General features: G+C 37.4%; 1 non-coding gene across 1 annotated transcript; it reads right to left on the bottom strand.

The window, feature by feature from the left end:
• Window positions 1–4,377: 4,377 nt before the first annotated feature.
• LOC126023153 (small nucleolar RNA SNORA51) lies at window positions 4,378–4,509 on the bottom strand. Its single transcript, XR_007500359.1, has one exon. It is a non-coding gene; the product is annotated as a small nucleolar RNA SNORA51 (small nucleolar RNA).
• Between the last annotated feature and the right edge of the window lie 1,707 nt (window positions 4,510–6,216).

A 6,216-nucleotide genomic window follows, 5' to 3' on the forward strand; every position in this document is an offset into this window, starting at 1 on the left:
AAGCCATAAGGTATATAAAACAACACATAGGTAAAACACTATATGACATTGCTACTAAAGGCATCTTCAAAAAAGGAAATAGTATCTAAGATACAAAAACCACCCACAGAATGGGAGAGACTATTCACCCAATACCCATCAGGCAATGGGCTAATATCGAAAATATACAAGGTACTGACAGAAAACTTAATAAGAAAAAAACATTTAGCTCCATCAAAAAATAAGGAGAAGAAATGAACAGATGCTTCCTCAAAGAAGAACTACAAATGGCCAAAAGGCACATGAAAAAATGCTCCACATCACTAACCATCAGGGAGATGCAAATCAAAACTACAATGAGGTACCATCTCACACCACAGAGACTGGCACACATCACAAAGAACAAGAACAATCAGTGTTGACAGGGATGTAGAGAGAAAGGAACTCTCATTCACTGCTGGTGGAAATGCCATCTAGTCCAGCCTTTATGGAAAACAACATGGAGATTCTTCAAAAAACTGGAAATTGAACTCCCATGTGATTCAGCTATTCCACTCGTAGGGATATATCCTAGGAACACAAAAATACAATTCAAAAATTTCTTACTCACACCTATATTCATGACAGTGCTATTTACAATAACAACAACAACAACAACAACAACAACAACCAAAAACAACCAAGATGCCCCTCAACATATGAATGGCTAAAGAAACTATGGTACATATACACAATGGAATATTATGCAGCCATCAGGAGAGATGGTCATGAAATTTTCTTATACGTGGATCTACATGAAATCAATTATGTTGAGTGAAATAAATCAGAGAGTGGTAGACACAGAATAGTCTCACTCATCTATGAGTTTTAAGAAAAATTAAAGACATTACTGTAATAAGGCTCAGAGACAATAGAGTTAAGGGCTGGAAGGGCCAGAAGGACCAGCTCACAATTTGAAGCTCACCACCAAGAGTGGTGAATGATGTTAGGGAAATAACTACACTAACAACTAGCATGACAATGTTAAAGAATGAGAGAAGTAGAATGCTTGTCATGAATACAGGGAGGGTTGGGGGAGGAGGTGGGGTATTGGTGGTGGGAATGTTGCACTGGTGAAGGAGGGTATTCTGTTTATGACTAAAACCCAACTACAAACATGCTTGTCATCATGGTGCTTAAATAAAAAAATATATATATATATATATATATATATGTGTGTGTGTGTGTGTGTGTGTGTGTGTGTGTGTGTGTGTACAGTTAAAAAAAACGAAAAAGAAACTGTCATGGTATCTAAAGAACAATTTAGAAGAAAAACAAGAAAAAACATTGCCCACATTTTATGTTACCTTTTCAGAAAGAATCTTCCAAGGAAAATTTCATATAAATTTCATAAAAAATTTCTTTATTGACTTTTCTCAAGTGACTTATTTGATAAATCATTTCTGGAAGTTTCTTGATTACTTATCTAAAAGTCATAAAAAGTGTTCTTTCATTTTTGAAGACAAATTTTTGGAACAGTGAATTATAATAAAACTACAGCACTAGCCAGTGGATTGTTAAAAATTGCCACCTTTAAAATCTAAACTGAACACAGGGGCCGGCATGGTGGCGCTAGAGTTAAGATGTCTGCCTTGCCAGCGCTAGCCTAGGACCCACGGTGGTTCAATTCCCCGGCGTCCCATATGGTCCCCCAAGCCAGGAGCGACTTCTGAGCGCATAGCCAGGAGTTACCCCTGAGCGTTGCCAGGTGTGGCCCAAAAACCAAAACCAAAACCAAAACAAATAACCTAAACACAATAAAGTATATATAAGCAGAGTGATACAGAACATCAGATGGGAGACATTTTGTTTGTTTTTGACTCACACCCCGGAGTATTCAGGCTTAAATAGTTCTGTTCTCAGGGATCACTCCTGGTAGGCTCTGAGGATCATTAGGCTGTTTGGGATTGAACCCATGTCAATCATGTGCAATACAAATACCCTACCTGCTGTACTATTATTCTGGCCCCAAGGAGATAATTATTTTGGGGGGACCACACACAGTAATGCTTAGAGGTTACTCTTGGCTATTAGCTCAATAGAAATCTCTGTACACCGTGAACAATTTTTCTGTATTATTCAATTGGTAGTAATGTGACTAGAGACTTAGGAACCTAATCCTGCATTTTTCCCTAGGAGTGATGTATTAGTACTCACTGATTCAATGTTAGTGGTTTTATGATTAATTTATAAAATATAATACAAAGGATAATGAAACATTATTTTGTACATTTTATTGCTCCTGAAAGAAATTACTTAAAACTACTCAAATTAGATATTCACCACTGACTAAATACCTTCTTGAGATAACTGAAAATGCATATAATATTTATCAGTGAAAAAATACAATCCTTAGATGAAAAACTTGTTCCTAACTAGAGTATATTTACCTTATCAAAATTTATTTTTTAGACAAGGTTAAATTCCAAGGCAATGAAGCAAATGAAGACTACCACCTAATCAGTCTTTGAAATTGTAATGAAGAATATTCCTCTTACTGTAGAGACTTGTGCAACATTTATAATTCATAGAAGGGGACATCTGAAAGCACTTTCCAGAATTGTCACAAAATTCTGTCAGCTCCAGCAGTGATTGAAAAAGTACATTTTTGTGAATATGATTAAGATGCATCGGAATCTAGCAAAGCTATCTACAGCTACTCTACCTCTCTTCACGCTCTTAGAATGAAGACTCTAGAAGAAAGTCTGTTCTGACAGATGATTTCATGGCATTTTACTCAGTGTGGGATGTATTTTAGAAGCAGTGTATCAAAAATTGACCTTTGCTTTATTTTTTTCTCTTTATTGTTGATTTAGAAGATTAGAAATATTCTCAAACCTTTTCTAAATGCCTTCCAATATATGCAGCAAGAAAGAATTCAGAAAGGATTTGACACACATTGCAGAAGCATAAATCAACTCAGGGACAGATATTTGCAAATTGTTTTCCCCTTTCTAATATTATTTCATTAGAGAAGAAGGGGCATGTGGGTGTGCTCGCAGTTACAGATCAGAAATTGCATTTTCTTTCTAGAACACTGAGAATCTAATGGCATAAAGCTCCCCTCTGTAAAAGAAGCCTGTTTTTATTATGCATAAAGTATTTCTCTGGTGGGCTTTTTTCAGCTTGCAGAATATGTGTAAACCAAAATTAGAAACTGCTTAGCTTTTAAATTTTATTGACTTTCTCGGCTTAGTATAAAAATCAAGAAATTCCACAATAAAATGTTTATATCCTTGGTGGATTAAGATGAACATGTGAAGTGATTTGTGAAATATACTCATTTAGTCACTGGCATCTGATGTATTTTATCTGCACAGAGGAAATCAAATGACTAGGAGTTCCACATACTACTAATAACGTATTTGTGATTTATTTGTATAAGACTTTAATTATAAAACTTTTGTTGTTGTTGTTGTTTATTTGCTCCTGAACTCTACTCAGGGATCACTCTTGGCAGGGCTCAGTGCTCACCTGAGTTATATGGTTCAAAGGATCAAATGTAGGTAGGCAGAGAACAAGGCAAATGCTCTTTCTAAATATAGACATCTTGAATTAGAGAGATAGTACAGTGGATAAGACACTTTGCTTGCATGTGGCTGGTCAGAGTTCCATCCCTGACACCACAGATGACCCTCTGAATCTACCAGGAGTGATACCAGAGCAGCACTGAGTAGAGCTCAAAAGCAACCAAAAACGTAGTCCCTTGAAGAGGGGCTTGGTGCTATATCTGGTGGTGCTCAGATATTACTCTTGGCTCTGAGCTGAAGAATCACTCCTGATGATGCTCTGGGGAACATATAGGATGCTTGGGATCCAACCCAAGTCTTTTTCATGCAAGGCAAGTGACCTACCCATGGTACTATCTCTCTCAATTCATAATCTCTTTCTTCAGGGCTCCAACTACTACATCCACACCCCACAATTTCTGTTATGCTAATGGCCCAACTTCACCATTTTAACACTCATCTCTGCATGGAAACATAACTAACAAAAATTCCAAGTATGTCATTTTGGGGGCTGAAAGCTCTGGAGACTTCTTCGAGTGGGGACTGGCAGCTTTCCCTCACCTCCCATACTTTCAGAAACCTCAGCAGCCACAGACATGGCCCACAAATACCACCAAGTCAGCTTATCTCCTTAGCTCTACAAATCCTGAAATTCCTAGAGTGCAAAAATTCCTTTGAACATTTTTAATACTGACACCACATTAAGAGCACACCAAACTGGATATTAAAGTAGCTTAGATGCCACATAAAAAAGAATGCTAAATATAAAAAAAAATCTTAGTAAACCTTCAGAAAATAACTCAATAACCCCATTTTAAAATATAACAATATACAGACATTTTCTTTTTTTTTTTGTCTCCCAATCACAATACAGACCAGGCAAAGGGCCTGGGTTGAGGTGTATATGGGGTGTATTTATTGTACCTTCTCTTTCTATACAGTCAGTGTAAAGAACACAGTCTGTGGTAAGAATTGGGAGGCCTTATCTTTTATTTTCTCTTTATGTTTTTGATTTTTTTAAATATATAAAACCTTCACCAGTGCAACATTTCCATGACCAATATCTCAAGTGTCCTTCCTCCCACTCCACACAGGCCTGTATTCTAGACAGGCTTTCTACTTCCCTTTCAGTCACATTTTGTTATGGTAGTTCTCAGTGTAATTATTTCTGTGACTGCACTAAATGATTCCTGTGGTTAGCTTCATATCAGGAGCTGAACCGTCCAGTCCTCCTCTATTTTGTCTCTGAGAATCTGCCAGAGACCAAACCGTAAAATGGAATACAGCAGGACAAACTAGTCTTGTGTGGCTGGAGTACGTAACCTAAGGCATTGGCTAGCCCCAGAGCCCAAAGAAATACCACAGTGTCCTATCAGTCAAACATTCCAGGAAGCTTGTGACATCCTTGAAACTTCACTAACCTTGAGATATTCCTGTGCTCCTTATGTAAAGATGGCATGTAAAGATTACCCACAAGATGACCTCTATAGTGCAGGCTATTTCATCCTGCCTTCTCTCCTCCCCCTGTAAAAGTGTGCTTTAAAAGAGACCAGCCCAGTTCAATAAATGAACCTTGACAAGCATCCTGTTGCTTGGTTCCCTTCTTTCCCCCTTTCTCTTTTCAGGCTGGACCCCCTCTTCACCCACGAATAAAAGAGTCCTGCAGGCCAGGACAAGAATCATTACACAAATGTTTTTCATTTTTCTCAAAACCCATAGATGAGTGAGACCATTCTGTGTTTATCTCTCTCCCTCTGACTTATTTCATTCAGCATAATAGATTCCATATACATCCATGTATAGGAAAATTTCATGACTTCATCTCTCCTTATGGCTGCATAATATTCCATTGTGTATATGTACCATAGTTTCTTTAACCGTTCATCTATTGAGGGGCATCTAGGCTGTTTTCAGAGTCTGGCTATTGTAAACAATGCTGCAATAAATATATGTGTGAGAAAGGGATTTTTGTATTGTATTTTTGTGTTCCTAGGATATACCCCTAGAAGTGGTATAGCTGGTTTGTATAGGAGCTCAACTTCCAGCAACAGAAGCTGAAGACAGAATTAGTCATCTAGAAGATGAGAGGTATAATAAATCTATACAACTAAAGGTATTTGAAAAGAATCTCAAAGCAAAGGAACTAACAATGGGAAAATACTCAAAGATTTTGAAAAGATGAAAATAGAAATGTTTGATAATTTCAACAGAAAAAACATAAGAATCATTGGAGTCCCAGAAACACAGGAGGAGGATCCCTAGGAAGAATCAAAATTCAAGGATATCATTACAAAGAATCTCCCAGAGATAATTACTGCATGCAACCAAATCCTGCATGCCTGAAGAGTACCAGCTAAAAGAGACCCAAAGAAAAGCACCCCAAGACACATCCTAGTCACAATGAAATATTCCACAGATAGGGATAGGATACTGAAAGCAGCAAGATCCGAAAGGGAAATTACATTCAAAGGAACATCCTTAAAATTTGCAACAGACATGTCACAATAAACTCTCAAGGCCAGAAAACAGTGGTGGGATATTGTGACAAGACTGAATAAAATGGAGGCTTCACCTAGAATAATGTACCTAGTTCGACTCATGTTCAGGTTTGAAGGAAAGATCCATAGCTTCATGGATAAACAACAGCTCAGAAATTTTGCAGATACAAAACCAACTTTAAAGGAGAAAC

This window comes from Suncus etruscus, chromosome 11, assembly GCF_024139225.1.
Source record: "Suncus etruscus isolate mSunEtr1 chromosome 11, mSunEtr1.pri.cur, whole genome shotgun sequence".
Classification (NCBI taxonomy): domain Eukaryota; kingdom Metazoa; phylum Chordata; class Mammalia; order Eulipotyphla; family Soricidae; genus Suncus; species Suncus etruscus.